Consider the following 16,950-nt stretch of genomic DNA (forward strand, 5'->3'; position numbering starts at 1 on the left):
TGGTGATCTCAGCTGAGCATTGGTTGCGTGCACGGAGATGGCTGTGGCAGTGCTGTGGCCATGGGCTTTGGGTTTGCAGGTGCACAGCTTCCTCCTCCCAAAGCTGAACTCTTCTAGCACATGGAGATGACTCAGTGCCAACTGTGCCATGGCCACTGTACTAGATGTGGGGTGGAAGAGATCCTGCAGTCAAGATAAAAGAGCTGGTGCATCAAAATGTGCAGAGTGGCTATCACTGGCCTGGAAGGAAGTTTCTAAGGGGGGGCCGCTGTGGCATAGCAGGTAAAGCCACTGCCCGTGACGCCGGTGTCTCCAGTTCAAGTCCCTGCTGCTCTGATTCCAATCCAGCTCTCTGTTAGTGTGCCTAGGAGCTCAGCAGGTGATGGCCTAAGTACCTGGGCCCCTGCCACCCACGTGGGAGACCTGGATGGAGTTTCAGGCTCCTGGCTTTGGCTGGGTCCCCAGCCCTGGCCACTGCGGCCATTTAGAGAGTGAATCAGCAGATGGAAGATGTTTCTTTCTGCGTCTTTATGGAAAATCTATCTATCTTCCTTTCTTTTTTAAAGATTATTTATTTATTTGAAAGGCAGAGTTACAGGGAGGGGGAGGGGGAGACAGAGAGAGAGAGGGAGATGTCTTCCACCCACTGGTTTACTCCCCAAATGGCTGCAACAATCGGAGCTGTGCTGATCCAAAGCCAGGAGCCAGGAGCTTCTTCCGGGTCTCCCATGCAGGTGCAGGGTCCCAAGGACCTGGACCATCTTTCTACTGCCTTCCCAAACCATAGCAGAGAGCTGGATCGGAAATGGAGCAGCCAGGACACAAACCAGCGTCCATATAGGATGCTGGCACTGCAGACAGCAGTTTTACCCGCTATGTCACAGTGCTGGCCCCAGAAGATCTTTCTCTCTGCGTCTTACCTTCTTTCTTTTTTTACTCTGCCTTTCAAATACTTATTTTTTTAAATTCATTCATTTATTTATTTGAAAGGCAAAGGCAGAGAGAGCAAGCGAGCGAGCGAGCTTCCATCCACTGGTTTACTCCCTAGATGGCCACAACAACTGGAGCTGCACCGATCTGAAGCCAGGAGCCAGGAGCTTCTTCTGGGTCTCTCACGCAGGTCCAGAGGCCCAAGAATTTGGGACATCTTCCACTGCTTTCCCAGGCCATAGAAAAGAGCTAGATTAGATATGAAGCAGCCAAGACTTGAACCAGTGCCCATATGGGATTCCAGCGCCACAGGCGGGGGCTTAGCCCACTATGCCACAGCTCTGGCTCCTTTCAAATACATTTTAAAAGTCTTTAAAAAGAGATTCTAAGAGGAGACCTAAGAAATGCTCCTTGTTAACATTCATTTGAAAAATGAGGAAAAGTTAAGTCACTTCTTTCACATATGTTAGAATTTATCAAGCTGTATGAGAGATTTGCACTGTATGTTTTATTTCAACAAAAATGAACAAAAGAAACATGACCTTAAATATTTTTACTACCATTTAAAGAAAGGAATAAAAGCAGTACTTTAAATAAATGGAATGTTAATGGTATTTTACATATTTTATTGTATTTTTTAAAAGACTTATTTATTTTGCAGTGAGAGATAGGGATACACACACACACACACAGATTCTCCATCTGCTGGTTCTACTTCCCAGATGGCCAAAGCAACCCAGTGCTGGGCCAAGCCCAGGTTAGGAGCCTGAAATTCCATCTGAGTCTTCCATATAGGTGTCAGGGGCCCAAACTCCTGGGCCACCCTCGGCCATCAGCAGAGAACTGGATCTGAAGTGAAGCGGCCAAGACACAAACTGGTGCACATTTTATTAAGATTTATTTATTTATCTGTAAGTCAGAGTTACACAGAGAGAGGAGAGGCGGGGGTGGGTGGGGGTGGGGAGAGGTCTTCTATCCGCTGGTTCACTCCTTAGATGGCCACAACAGCTGGAGCTGCGCCGATCCAAAGCCAGGAGCCAGGAGCTTCTTCCAGGTCTCCCATGTGGGTGCAGGGTCCCAAGGACCTGGGCCATCTTCTACTGCTATCCCAGGCCATAGCAGAGAGCTGGATGGGAAGAGGAGCAGCCAGGTCTCAAACCGGCAACCCTATGGGATGTCGGCACTTCAGGCAGGGCATTAACCCACTGTGCCACAGCGCCAGCCTCCGGCACACATTTTAAATGCACAATAGTGAGGATGGTCCAATTAGTTTGTTGTAAAGATTTATGTATTTATTTGAAAGGCAGAGTAACCAAGAAAGAGAGAGAGAGAGAGAGAGAGAGATCTGATGGTTCATTCTCCAAATGGCTGCCACCCCAGGTCAAAGCCAGGAGCCTGGAACTTGATACAGATCTCCCACAGGGGTGGCAGGGGCCCAGATGCTTGGGCCACCTTCTGCTGCCTTCCCTGGGCGCATTAGTAGGAATGCCAGATCAAAAGCAGAGCAGCTGGGACTCCAAGCAGCACCCCACTAGGCAGCGTCTTCACTTGTGCCACAACACCAGCCCCAGATCTAACTAATTTGCATTTACCATCCTTCTGCTGGAAGTGCTTCCAAATCGCCAGCTAAATTGCAGCTTCGGTTTCAATGAGCGCTCCGAGTGCATGCCGGTTTCTGCAGCCGATATGTGGTAGGGATGTGGTTATCTGTGTTAATCTTAGAGCTCAGATTTCAGTCTTGCGTCAGCTCCCACCCGGTGTCAGCAATGCCTAAAAGATTCAGAGTGGAGCAAGCTCTGGTGATTTTTTTAAGCTTGCCTTGACAACTGGGTTTATCCTGGACCAAGCTCAATAAGAGACATCCTAAGGGTAGTTAACTTCAGAACCCCTGCATTAACTCTTTGGCCCCAGGAAGCACAGGACTGCGTGCCTCAGCTAAAGGGGGACTCACGGACCCACCAACAACCCAGGGGCAGAAAAAACTTTAGGTATGGTTGGATTCGAGGCTTGAACCCTGTTGTCAGCACTCTGTTTCCCTCTACCTTGGGGCTCTTGCACTGTGTCAGTCATGTTTCACATCCCCAAGGTGGCCCCGGGCAGTTCTGGGTCGTCCCCTGTGTTGGCACAGTGAAACGGTGCCTCCAGATGATGTGTTCTGAGCTCTAAGTCCACCAAGGAGGAAAAGGCACCTCCTCTCCTGCAGAACTCCCAGCAGTCAGTACGCCTCACTGAGTTTAGGAGGTCACACACACATCGCTGGGGCATCACAGACCATAGGAAAGCAATGGATTGGACTGGCTTAGCCCGAGTCTCATGCTCCTTCCTTGCTCTTCTCCGGCAAATGGACGAGTTCCTTCCCTCCCCAAGGACTTCCCTGAGGTCACGGTGATTCCATTCCTTCTGCTTCCACAGGACCATCGCACAGCTGCTGCCCTGGGAGGCAGAGTTAGCTGGCTGCCGGGGTGGTGGGTAGGCCATGCATCCTAATGGCTATTGTCATTCGTATTCTCATTTCTCCTCTAAGGCTGGCCACATTCTAGAGCCTGCCGATATGTGGCAATTCAATGGTGTTTAACTCATGTCTTCTTCATCCACTGCTTCCAGACCCATCCTACAAATGATCAGCTTCTTCCTCTCCTCTTTCAATGGGCACATGAGTTGCTCTGATGGTGGCCTCTTGAGAGCACTGGCAGGTGAGCTCCTCACAAGTGGCCATTGTCCACGGCTAGCTCAGGCCACAGTAGCTCAGAGATGCTCCTCATTCTAGGCAGATGGTCTCAGGCTCCTTCTCTCCACTCCCATTGGGCTGTGCCACTCCTTGTCACACCATGGCACCCATCTCTACTCTACAGGGGGTCTTTGCCTGTTACCCTGGGCCACTTTGTGTGTGTGTTGGGACGGAGGTGGTGGTGGGTTTTGTCCCAGTAACCCAGGCAAGAAGCAGGTGTAAGTAGTTAATGGAATAGCCTTAACTTGGTACGGTACAATTTAAGGTTGAAGCAGAACCTGATGTTCTGTGTCTTTGATTATTGTCCATCTTTTCACATTTTCCTTATAACTGACATAAAATAATTGTGCATATTTATGGGGTACAGTGTGATAATTCAGTACATGTATACAATGTGTAACGATCAAATTAGTATATATTGTTCTTTAAAAAAATCTTATTGACAATGATTGTACATATTTATGGGCTACAGTGTGATTTTCAATACATGTCTGCAATGCGAACTTTCAGATCGGGTAATCTAATCATCATTTCCTCCTTCCTTGATATTATCTTTTTTTTTTTTTTTGACAGGCAGAGTGGACAGTGAGAGAGAAGAGAGACAGAGAGAAAGGTCTTCCTTTGCCGTTGGTGCGTCCTCCAATGGCCACCGCGGCCGGCGCACCGCGCTGATCCGATGGCAGGAGCCAGGTGCTTCTCCTGGTCTCCCATGGGGTGCAGGGCCCAAGCACTTGGGCCATCCTCCGCTGCTTTCCCAGACCACAGCAGAGAGCTGGCCTGGAAGAGGGGCAACCGGGACAGAATCCGGCGCCCCGACCGGGACTAGAACCCGGTGTGCCAGCGCCGCAAGGCGGAGGATTAGCCTAGTGAGCCGCAGCGCCAGCCCTTGATATTATCTTATGATTGGCAGCTTGGTGCTACTTCCTTTTACTGGTTCACACAGTATCTACTGGGCTACTGTGAACCACAATCTCCACCATGTTGTGCAGCACTAAGAACTTCTCTTTCTGGTCTGAGTCTCCTTTGGTGTCCATTTGCCAAACCCCTTCTATCCCCTGACCCCCTCCAGCCTCTAGTAGTCACCACTGTGTTCGGGTTGAGCTTTTGTTATGTTTTTAGCTTCTACATATGAGGGAGAACATGCAGTATTTGTCTTTCTGTGGCTTATTTCACTCAACGTAATATCCCCAGTTCAATGCATTTTGTTGCAAATGACAGGATTTCATTTTTTATGGCCGGAGAGTAGAGTATTCTATTGTGGATATGTGCCATGTTTTCTTTATCTTTTCACCTGGTGATGACACCTTGGCTGAGTCTGTATCTGGACTGTTGGGACAGTGCTGCTACCAACATGGTGGAGCAGGTATCTCTGCTGCAGTGACTTCACGTCACTTGGGTATATGCCCAGGAGTGGGGGTGCTGGATCCTACAGCAGGTCTAGTTCCAGTTGTTAAAGAAATCTCCTTATTGTCTTTCACAGTGGCTGCACTCATTTACATTCCTGCAAACAGTGTTTAAAAGAGCTCATTGTGGTCAGTATTAACTTAATGCTAAATTAAACAACCTATGTTTAGAATATCAAAGGGTAGATACTGCTGAGAAAAATAGCTGGTGGTATTCGGATACTTGGTTAATACAACACTGACACTGATTCCTTCACTAAGCTAAGCAGGGGAACTAGCATTGTGATGCAGTGGGTTAAATCCTACAGGAGCCAGGGAGCACTGCTTTGAAACTGCTGCTCTACTTCCCGTACAGCTCCTTGCTAATGCGCCTGGGAAAACAGAAGACCGCTCAAGTCCTTGGGACCCTGTGCCTGCATGGGAGACCGGGATAGAGCTGCAGGCTCCTGGCTTTGGCCTGGCTCAGCCTGGCCGATGTAGCCATTTGGAGAATAAATCAGTAGATGGAAGATCTCTCCCTCTCTCTGTGTAAACTTGCCTTTCAAATAAATAAAATCAATCTTAAAAAAAAAAAAAAAAAAAGCTAGGCAGGGAACAAATTACTAGAGGGGGACTGGAAGAGAGGCAGCCCTTATTGGGATCTGGAATCTGGCTGTCCTGCTTGGGTGGTGGCTGACTCCCAGCTGATGCGTCAGCGCCCTCTGCTGGTCGGATGTTCCTCTCTGCTCTGCACAAAGCAGTGGCATCCCCTCCCAGTCTGTAGTTGGGTTCTTAAGAATCAAGACTGAAGCCCAACATGGGCTGGACGCTGGGGCTCCCACACTAACACTGTCACTGGAGGGCTGCGGGTTACACCAGACAGCAGGTTCAGGGATAGACCCTTATCCCTGCCTCCACAGCCTCTCAAGCAGACAACTTGCTTACCTTACTTAGTTTTCAGACCCAAATATGTTTCTTTTAGCATTTTTTTTTTCCAAAATAACATGCTCAAAAACAAGTTTTACCCAAACAAGTCCATGAAATGTCTTAAGAATAACATGTTCAGGGGAAGGTGCTCAGCCTAGCAGTTAAGATGCTGGTTGGGCCGGCACTGAGGCACAGCGGGTTAAAGCCCTGGCCTAAAGCGCTGGCATCCCGCCGGTTCTAGTCCCGGCTGCTCCTCTTCCCATCCAGCTCTCTGATATGGCCTGGGAAAGCAGTAGAAGATGGGCCCCTGCACCCGTGTGGGAGACCTGGCAGAAGCTCCTGACTCCTGGCTTCGGATTGGTGCAGCTCCGGCCGTTGCAGCCATCTGGGGAGTGAACCAGCGGATGGAAGACCTCTCTTTCTGTCTCTACCTCTCCCTGTAACTCTGTCTTTCAAATAAATGAAATTAAAAAATCTTAAAAAAAAAAAAAAAAGATGCTGGTTAAAACACTTGTCTGATGTCAGCGCTATACCCGGCTTGTGTTCCTAACTCCAGCTTCCTGCTAACGTAGGCCCTGGGGGAGCAGCCGTGATGACTCCAGTAACTGGGTTCCTGTTACCCATGTGGGATACCTGGCTTGAGTTCCTAGCTCCCAGCTTCAGCTTGGTGCAGTCCTGGGGCTACTATGAACATTAAGGGAGTGAATCAGCAGATGAGAAGTTTCTCTCTTTATCTTTTTTTTAAGATTTATTTATTTTTTAAAGATTTATTTATTTATTTGAGAGGCAGAATTACAGAGAGGCAGAAGCAGAGACAGAGAGAGGTCTTCCATCCGCTGGTTCACTCCCTAGATGACCGAAATGACCAAAGCTGCGCCAATCTGAAGCCAGGAGTCAGGAGCTTCTTCTGGTCTCCCACGTGGGTGCAGGGGCCCAAGGACTTGGGCCATCTTCTACTGCTTTCCCAGGCTATAGCAGAGAGCTGGATTGGAAGTGGAGCAGCTGGGACTAGAACGGGCAACCATATGGGATGCCCGCACCGCAGATAGTGGCTTTATCCACTATGCCACAGTGCCGGCCCTTCTCTATCTTTCTCTATCTCTGTCTCTCAAAATAAATAGCAAAAATAAATTTTAAAAAACCCATGTTTACAATCTAACAAAGTAATGTGAAAGCATGCCAGACCAAGTTCACGGTTTTGTGTGTCAGGAGCAGGGACTGAGGCACCGTGTCAGTACACAGATCACACACTTCATGGCACCAGGCCACATGTCACCCATAAGTGAACCCCAAGTGCTGCTGTGGGTCAAGGCCTCGGGCCACCCCTAAGTCAAGTGGACCTGGGGCCCTGCAGGCTGGAGAGCTGGATGGCCTGTTGAAGCCACGCCTCAGGGCTCCCCTGGAGGCAGTCACCCAGTGGCTCTGTGGGACCTGTGGCACCACATGGTGGCACCTGGGAGCTTCTCCCAGCCCACTGGGTTTGCTTGGGGTAGGGGCTCTGTCCCCTACCTTGCAGGCAGGGAAGCCAGCTCAGCATACAGGGAGCTGAAGAACGGTGACAAAATCCAGGGAGGGCCCGAAACGCAGCAATGGGGACAGAGATGGCGGAAGCTTCTGGCCCAGGGTTTGCCCATCCGCCTGTGTTCTATGGAACGCTCATCTTTCCCTCCGATGTTCCCTTTGGCTTAAACAACCAAGGATCACAAAGACCTTCTGTTTGGCTTCTGAAACCTTTCTGCTTAGGGGTTCAGAATTTGAAATATGCCCACGCAAACCACCAGGGGCCATCAGAATAAAGTGAGGACTCTTAATTGTGTATTCTGGATAAGTAAGAGTTAAGAGAAAAGCCTTTTTCTGTTTGTTCCCATCCTTGTTTAAAAGTCTGTCTAAAATGTATACACAAAAGCAAAAGATTGGAAATAGCTTCAATGCCTATCAGTAGGCAATAGGTTAACATTCATGCAATAGTAGGCAACCATCAGAAGAATAAGACAGATCTGTAAGTCCAAACATGGGAGGTTCTCCATGATCTATTACAGTAAATAAGGTATTGAGGGGTATGTGATGTGCAGGGTACTCTCATTTATATTAAAAAATTAAAAAATAAAGAGAGAAAGGGGAGGCACAGCAGGTTGAACCATCGTTTGGGACACTTGTATCCCATGGTGGAATCCCACATCTGCTTCCAGTTCAGCCTCCTGCTAAGGAACCTGGGAGGCAGTGGATGATGGGTCAAGGACTTGGGTCCTGCTACCCACATGGGAGACTCGACTCGGAAGGAGCTCCCTGGCTCCTGGCTTCATCCTCGTTCAGCCCCACTTGGGAAGTGAACCAGTGGATGGAAGCTCGCTCTCTCTCTCTCTCTCTCTCTCTCTCTCACCTTTCAAATAAATAAGCAAATAAATCTTTAAGAAAGAGAAGGAGGGAAAATATATAAGGTTATACTAATAAGTCTATAATGGGACTTCAAAAAAATTATAAAAAATGGAATTTAAAGATGGTGTTTAAAGATTTTCCATGAACTTTAAGAAACTATTTTTTATTTATTTTAAAGGCAGTGGAGAGAAAGAGAGAGAGAGAGAGAGAGAGAGCGTGCGATCTTTCATCCACTGGTCCACTCCTCAAATGCCTGCAACAGCTGGGGCTGGATCAGGCCAAAGCCAGGAGCCGGAAACTCAGTCTGAGTTTCCCACGTGGGTGACAAGGACCCAAGCGCTGGAGCCTTAGCCTGCTGCCTCCCAGAGTGTATATCAGCAGGAAGCTGGAATCAGGGGCGGACTTGGACCCAAGCACTCGGTATGGGACGTGAGCAGCCAAGTGGTGCCTGCTGCTGTGTCAAGCGCTCAGCCCTCCGTGAGCTTTCTGCACCCATCGCATTTGCTTAGCTTCACAAGGCATGCCCAAGAAGGGACACCCACGGCCTGGTCACCGTGCGCCCTTTAGGGAGGAATCTGGGAAGAGAGTGGGAGGCAGACCTCTTTTCTCCATTTACCCTTTTGCACAATTTGAAAAAAGAAGGTTTTCTGTGTGCATGTATTAGCTCTTTAAATACACCCATAATACATAAGTACACACAAATGCATTAGCACTGCTTTCCACTTGAATTAAGTCCAGACTAGTCATTTCTCTTAAACATAGGAGTTCCTGGAAAAGGGGGTCGACAGATCTTTGGGAACGTCCTCACTGCGTGGGTCACTGCTTCTAATGTGTTTGCTTTCCTCTGGAAAGGCTCTGGAGCAACCTGGGAAGGCGGTGAGACAGGGCGGGGTTTTTACAAAGCCAGGGCAGAAGGGAAGCCTGGCGGGGTGGAGGCTGAGGCTGAGGTGGGGTGGGGCGGGGCGGAAACTGGGATCTCCTGGCCTGCGGGGTTCTGTGGGATTCTCAGCACTCAGAGCAGTGCAGCCCCTGAACTCGTGCCCTTAATTTCTGCATCTGTTAAATGGTGCAAAGGGAGGGAAGATATTCTTAAAAAAAAAAAAAAAGTCTTCAAAAGTTCCCTAATAAAGAGAAAGGCATTGGGTGGGCGTTTGGAGCAGACGCCTGGGTTAGCGTCCCAGCTCCACTCCCGATTCCAGCTCCCTGCTAACACACACCCTGGGAAGCAGCGGTGATGGCTCAAGTAGTTGGGTCCCTGCCACCCACGTGGGAGACCCAGGCTGAGCTCCTGGTCCCCTGTTGTTGTGGGCATTTGCAGAGTGAAGAAGTGCATGGGAGATCTCTTTCTTTTTTTTCTGTCTCTTTATCTTTCAAACAAATGAAAACAAGTAAAGATAAAAATTCAAAAGCCCTGTGGCTGGCTCCGCTGTGGCTCACTTGGTTAATCCTCTGCCTGTGGTGCCAGTATCCCATATGGGTGTCGGGTTCTAGTCCCGGTTGCCCCTCTTCCAGTCCAGCTCTCTGCTGTGGCCCGGGAGTGCAGTGGAGGATGGCCCAATTCCTTGGGCCCTGCACCCACATGGAAGACCAGGGAAGGCACCTGGCTCCTGGCTTCGGATCAGTGCAGCGCCAGCTGTAGCGACCATTTGGGGAGTGAACCAGTGAAAGGAAGACCTTTCTCTCTGTCTCACTGTCTGTATCTCTACCTGTCAAATAAAATAAATAAATAAGTAAAATGATTATTAAAATACAAAAGCCCTGAGGCATAGCTTCGCTCAGTTGATCTTAGAATGGAGAGTGTTTAGTGTCCCTCTGATTGAGTTTTCTTTCACATGTCCTAAGGGGAGGTGCCGACCTGTGCTAGAGGAGATGATCAGTGACCGCTATGATGCTGAGTTTGCAGTCACACTCTGCTGCTTCGCGGAGGTCCCTATGAGAAGTGCCTGCTGCCTTGGAGGACTTTCGGTTTATTGGTTTTTGGGAAGACTGTCTTTCCCTCCTGGTTTGGAGAGCTTCCTTCCACTCAGCATGGATGTCTTTGCTATCAGCTGGGGCGAATCAGTCGACGACTGAAGTTAACACAGAAGAAAGTGAGCAGAGAGAAATCTGGGAGAGAGATGAAGAGGGAGACTATCGTTTTTAAAAAAGATTTATTTATTTATTTGAAAGTCAGAGTTACCAAGAAAGAGGGAGAGAGAGAGAGAGAGGTCTTCCATCCACTAGTTCACTCCCCAGATGGCTGCAACGGCCAGGGCTGGGCCAGGCTGAAGCCAGGAACCTCATCCAGGTCCCCCACATGGTGGCATGGACTCAAGCATTTGGCCATCTTCCTGTGCTTTTCCCAGGCCCATCAGCAGGGAGCTGGATCGGAAGTGGAGCAACTGGGAGAGGAACCAGCACCTGTATGGATGCTGACGTCACAGGCGGTGGCTTACACACTATGACGACTCTGGCCCCTAAAGGGAGACTGACTAAATCTTTTGTTTCCGCCCCTGGATTCAGCATTGCTTAAAGCCAGCTGCAGTCACATTGCATACTGTCTAAGAGATCTAAGAGAAGCACTGTTACGGGAGTTTCCTGCTGTGCAAGCGTCATAGAGTGTACAGTGCTTACCCGAGTCTAGATGGTGTAGATCAACCATTCAACCTGGCCTCTTGCAGTGAGCAAGAACTGCAGTAAATGGGCTGGCCTTGTGATGTAGCTGCGTCACCAGCAGCCCATACACACGCTGATTTGAGTCCTGACTGCTCCGCCTCCGATTCAGCTCCCTGTTAATGCACCTCGGAAAGCAGCAAAAGCTGGCCTAAGTATTGCAGGCGCTGCCAGCCATGGGCAAACCCAGGTGGAGTTCTAGGCTCTTGCTTTTGATCCAACCCAGCTCTTACTTGGGGAGTGAACCAGTGGATGGAAGATCACCCCCTTCTCACTTTGTCTTTTAAATAAATAATAATTAAATTTAAAAATCTTTTAAAAAGTAAGAGAGGCCAAGATGTATGAGCCAGCTGTTGGCCTAACATAGCATACTGTTTTACATAAACTTTGTTTTATAACTAGGAGTAGTACACTGTTTACAAATGATAAACATACAGTAAATACATAAACCAGTGACCTGGTGTTTATTGTCATTCTCGAGGGTAAGGCACTGTGCTCATACAGGATTGAATGTGCTCTATTTTTTCTGACTGGCAGGGCAATTGGCTGGCCTACACCAGCAGCCCTACAAACATGTGAGTACTGGGACGTGCTGTGATTAGGGTTCCAACGACACGAGGTGATAGGACTTTCTCGGCTCCCTTATAATCTTATGGGACCGCATCACAGACGTAGGCCACTGTTGACGGACATGTCATCAAGGGACACGCGACCGCATGTCCTCCCCAGCTCGCCAACCCGGGAGTTGTGTCTCTGGCAGCTGAGAAGGTCCTGACTCAAGTCCCCTCGCTCTTGTGTTGAGATGCAGAGCCACAGTGCGGGAGAAGCCGGGTCACGCGTCCCCTCCTCCATGCAGCCCCCTTCACCTGGTCCTCGTTTCAGGTTCAGTCTGAGGGTGGGGCGGCTGAGGAAATGCAGGTCCCTTCTCCAGGCCAAGTAGAAGACGGGCCAGCAGCAACACCTCACTGCCCCGCACGCTGAGCAGGATGCGGGGGACCCTGGGAGACTCGGGCAGGCCGTGGACGCTAACTTTTGTTCCAGCCTCCTGGCGAGGGCGGCTGGAAGCTGCATGGCTAGCTGCAGGCAGAGTCTGTGAAATAACAGGAGGACTTGGCCGGGATCTGTGTCCCCAGCGGTCCCCTGCATTCTCCCAGCCTCGTACACGCAGCCAGATTTCTGGGTGGTCTCCATGTTTCCTCACAAGGTGGTTACAAGTTGCAAACTTGAACTGGTTGATTAGTTCTACCGCTACCATGGCTGCTGACGGCTCCCTGTTTCGGAGCAGTCTCTGTCCCCACACAAGTGACTGCTCAGGCCAGTTTGCCAGGGACCGTCTCAGTGTGAGCACCTTGGCAGGAAAGCCTAGTCTCACGCTGGTCGCCCTGGACGGAGAACTGGCTCCCTTAGGAGATGACTCACAAGCGGCAGCACCACGCTGACGCTGGGCACGCAGCGCGCGGTCAGCTCCCCGCCCCAGCCTGAGAGGTTCGCAGTCTGATAGCAGAGGCAGAGCTGACAGTGGATGAGTCCAGAGCACCGACTGCGGTGAGGGAGGAGGCAAATGTGAGCAGGTTGTCCCACACGACACCCTAGGGAGGAGGCTGTTGAAAGGATTGGCAAGGAGAAATGGTTACGTCTCAGACGAGAGTGGGGTGGGGTGGGGCTGGGAATGGACGGCGCCTTATGGCCAGGAGCTTGCACACAGACACGGTGTGATGAAAAGCCAGCTGTCTGGGGAGGTGACGACGGCCGCTGCCTGCCCCACCCCTCTCTCTGCCCGCCAACACTGGCAGGGCCAGGGGCAGCGCGCAGACAGAAGCCTCTATATCATGTGTCCAAATATTTAAAAGTTACAGGTCAGGCTAACGAGCTCTTAATTAAATATGTTCTCTTCCCCTCCCTTGACAAATACACTGTCATAACAACCTGGAAGGCCAGGTTTGAGTTACGAATTCCCAGTCTCCTTGGTGTTTCGGGCTGGAACGTGCGGCTCTCATGGGATTGGATTTGTTACCGCTGGTGCTGGTTGTTATAAAGCAAGGCTTCAGGGGCTGGCGCTGTGGCGTAGCAGGTAAAGGCACTGTCTGCGACGCCGGCATCCCATATGGATGCCAGTTTGAGTCCCAGTTGCTCCACTTCTGATCCAGCTCCCTACTAATGCACCTGGGAAAGCAGCAGAGGATGGCCCAAGTGCTTGGGCCCCTGCACCCACATGGGAGATCAGGATGAAGCTTCTGGCTCCTGGCTCCTGGCTCCTGGCTTCTGATCTGCCCAGCTCCAGCCATTGCAGCCAAAGAATAAAGCAAGGCTTCTCCTGAGTGCTGCCTCGTTCACTGCTGCCCACTTGCCCCGCTGCTCTCTGCCGTGTGTTGAGGCAGCACGAGCCCTTGCTGGGGCCACGCTCTTGGATTTCCTAGCCTCCAGAGCTGTGAGCCAAAATTAACTTTCCCTTTAAATCACTCGCTCTCGGGCATTCTGTTATAGCCACAGAAAATGGACACGTGTGGACACTGAAACTATGTCACAAGCCCTGTCCGTGACTTTGGACAACAGCTGCTCTTGGCTGTCCCTGGAGTATGACACTGGCAGGGAAGAGGCCCAAGTAGGCTGTGGGGTAGGCAAGGAATTCTCAGGTGCTGGTCTCGGGGAGGCGGGGTGGGGGGGGATGGCGCAGATTCTGGGTGGACCCTTCCCCGCTGGTCCTTGTCCCACGGCGGGGGAGGGGGGGTTTGGGAAGGCTGGGCTAGGGCCCTGCTGCCTGGCTATGAGGATGGCTCTGAGTGTGAACAGTTCCCAGGGGCCTCAATGTTGTCGAAGTCAGCCTGAGCAGTCACAGGGGAGGCTCATTCCCATCGTGGTGAGAGACCACACCCAAGGGAGCCCCGCAGCAGAAACCACGGGGTCCCCGTGCAGAGCCCTGGGGGACGCCCTCACTCCACGCACACTGAGGGGACCCGGAGTTTGCCCCCTCCCCCACCTCCCAACATAAAAAATCCAAAAAGGAGCAGAGTCCAAGCCTCGCGTGCTGGGGAGCGGCTGCCTCTTTCCGGCCACACCCACCGCTCTTCCTTGAAGGAGCCGCCCTTCAGGATACAAGGTAATGGACAGCCCAGGGCTTCAGAACCGTGATGTTCCACAGCCCAGGAGCCACAGAAGGAGCTTCGGGGCCTCTTCTGAGGCTGGTCTGCCCCTATATCCTCACCTGACCCTTTCTGGTAGCTGACTACATGGCTGGAATGTTAATTTGCTTTTTTTTAAAAATTTTAAGTTATACAAGTTTCATGTATTTTATAAGGGAGACCCGCACACTCCTGTTTCTGGTCTTTACAGATTGGACAGAGACAAGCTGACCTGTGAAGTCTCCCCTTTGCCTTGGGCCACGTGGAGCCGCACTGTAACCGCCAATGTAGGAAAGAGCCTGGTGTAGGTAGTCCTTGACATTATCTTCGGCTCATGGCATTTGTAGAATTTCATTCCCTCCCCCAGATTCTGGACAGCCAAGCCTGGGGCTCCCCGTTCGGCCGTGAACAGCGAACGGCGCTGTGCTCTTCGTTACCCACCACGACTCTGCTAGGAGAGGCTGTGCTGGGCTCTTGGGCCCCAGACCCTTTGGCGTCTCTGTTTCTCGATGTACCTACCACACAGCCTCAGGTGAGCTGTTTCACTTCTCTGGGCCCTGGTTTTCTCATTGGGGACTACCTCTTGAAGCACTGCCCCTCACCTCTCCCTTCCCCATTCATGCCTGCACTCCCCCAGTGAGCAGTGCAGCCCCCTCCGCCAGCCCCGGGGAGCTGGGCTGTGACTTTAGATGGCTCCAGCCCCTGCAGCTGCATGATAGCCCTGCTCAGCTGATTCGAGCCAAGCCACAGAATCAGGTGAAATAATAATTTTTTAAAGCAGTAAGTTTTTAAAAAAATATTTATTTATTTGAAAGTCAGAGTTACAGGGAGGGAGGGAGGGAGGGAGAGAGAGAGAGAAAGAGAGAAAGAGAGAGAGAGACAGGTCTTCCATCCACTGGTTCACTCCCTAAATGGCCACAATGGCCAGGAGCCAGTAGCCAAGAGCTTAGTCTTGGTGCAGGCCCCAAGCACTTGGGCCATCCTCCACTGCTTTCCCAGGTGCATTAACAGGGAGCTGGATGGAAAGTGGAATAGCTGGGGCTTGAACCGGTGCCCATATGGGATGCTGGCACTGCTAGGAGCAGCTTTACCTGCTATGCTAGAGCCCCAGCCTCCAAAATACTAAAGTCTTATGACACTGCAGCGAACCCTAACCATACTAAACATTGAAGGAGATAATGTCTCCCTCATAAGGCTGGTAGGAGGATTACATACGTTAATGTTCATTAGATACTTTGAATAGTCCCTGGCAACACTAACTGCTGCATAGAGTACAGTGGATAAAAAACAGTGAGCTAATACTTGGGTGATACAGGGGTCTCTGTGAATACACCCTCACTCTGCGGGAAGGACAGGCGTTCTTACTGCCCCATTTCTCAGTCTTCCCCAAAATATCTCAGTTCAGGTGGAGGCACTTGAGGGAAGTGTAAGGAGGGGAAACACTGTGCCGGAGACCAGAAGTCCTGCCTCTGCACCTGGGCAAGCCCTTTGCTTCCCTGTGCCTCAGCGTCCACAGCTTCGAAACAAAGACAAGAACCACTGTCACCTTACGGGACCCTTGGGGAGAAAAACTGGAACACCATTAGGATGAGCTTTGAAGATCAAATATTGCTCAGGATTTATTTATTTTAAGAGAAGAGTTAGAGAGGAAGGAGGGAAGAGAGAGAGAAAAATGAGAGAGAAAAAGAGAGATCTCACACCCACTGGTTCATTCCCCACATGGCTGTGCCTGGCTGAAGCCAGGAGCCTGGAACTCCACCCAGGTCTCCCACGTGGTTAGCAGGAGCCCAAGCACTTGGCCCATCTTCCATTGCTTTCCCAGGTGCATTAGCAGTGAGCTGGATTGGAAATGGAGCAGCTGGGACTCAAATGGGCACTGATACGTTGCAGGCTTAACCCACTGCACCACAACGCTGGCCCCAGATCATATACTCTTTTTTACTTTTTTTTTTAAAGATTTATTTTATTTATTTGAAAAACAGAGCTACAGAGAGAGGTAGAGACAGAGAGAGGTCTTCCATCCACTGGTTCACTCTCCAGATGGCTGCAACAGCTGGAGCTGCGCCTATCCGAAGCCAGGAGCCAGGAGCTTCTTCCGGATCTCCCACGTGGGTCAAGGGGCCCAAGGACTTGGTACATCTTATACTGCTATCCCAGGCCATAGTAGAGAGCTGGATCAGAAGAGGAGCAGCCGGGACTAGAACCGGTGCCCATATGGGATGCCGGCGCATCAGGCCAGAGCATTAACCCACTGTACCACAGTGCCAGCCCCCCAGATCACACATTCTTAAGCCTTATTGAGCCACCTCATGTCTGATCCCTCAATTGCGTCAGTCCATACCTCTTTGAATTAAACCCAGGCTCCACGGTCCGTGGCTACAATCAGTCTCTCATCGATAACCCCAATCCCTTGCGTTTCCATCCTTTGTACCCTCTCCTTCCACTCCCCATGTGGAAGCCCTGTCTTGAAACCTTGGGTGCCACTTAGAGCAGCCTTTCTCCATTTTCCTACTCTGCTTTACAGCTAAGCTTCCCGAGACAGGAGTCCTTACTTGCTGGCTCCACCTCCTCTCCCCACCTGCAGCACCACACTGACCCTGCCCTTGGCAAGGTCGCCTGTGGAGCAGGATGCATTGCTTCCCGAATCTAATCATGTTGGTGGCTTAAAAATTGCCCATGGCGGGAAGAGTTACAGAGCAGACGCTGCAGGTACTCTGAACGAGGCCTTCCCTCCTCCGCTAGGAGCTGGGTGTTGAACATCTGTCAGCACACCACTGCCAACCACCCAGTGTTGAATGCAAAGACACTTTCCAGACCTTTCCTACCTGGCCTCACC

At 50.8% G+C, this 16,950-nt stretch overlaps 2 long non-coding RNA genes across 5 annotated transcripts in view; one reads left to right on the forward strand and one right to left on the reverse strand.

Moving 5' to 3' along the window:
- The window catches only part of LOC149127135 (uncharacterized), a 563,175-nt gene that overhangs the window by 260,660 nt on the left and 285,565 nt on the right, over positions 1 to 16,950 (forward strand). The gene's annotated exons all lie outside the window — the stretch shown is intronic.
- LOC103350404 (zinc finger and BTB domain-containing protein 38) overlaps positions 1 to 16,950 on the reverse strand; it is a 129,543-nt gene that overhangs the window by 16,156 nt on the left and 96,437 nt on the right. Inside the window, exons 3-4 of one of the 3 annotated variants that reach the window (XR_007908742.3) lie at positions 2,523 to 2,700; positions 1,810 to 2,056 (exon numbers count right to left, since the gene is read on the reverse strand). The exons of 1 other annotated variant lie outside the window; for it this stretch is intronic. This is a non-coding gene — a long non-coding RNA (zinc finger and BTB domain-containing protein 38). Of the gene's footprint in view, positions 1 to 1,809; positions 2,057 to 2,522; positions 2,701 to 16,950 lie in introns of those variants that run through there. One more of the 3 variants, XR_016232757.1, reaches the window with a different exon arrangement.

This window comes from Oryctolagus cuniculus, chromosome 4 (genome assembly GCF_051225735.1).
Source record: "Oryctolagus cuniculus isolate XC-2025 breed Fujian yellow rabbit chromosome 4, ASM5122573v1, whole genome shotgun sequence".
Lineage (NCBI taxonomy): Eukaryota > Metazoa > Chordata > Mammalia > Lagomorpha > Leporidae > Oryctolagus > Oryctolagus cuniculus.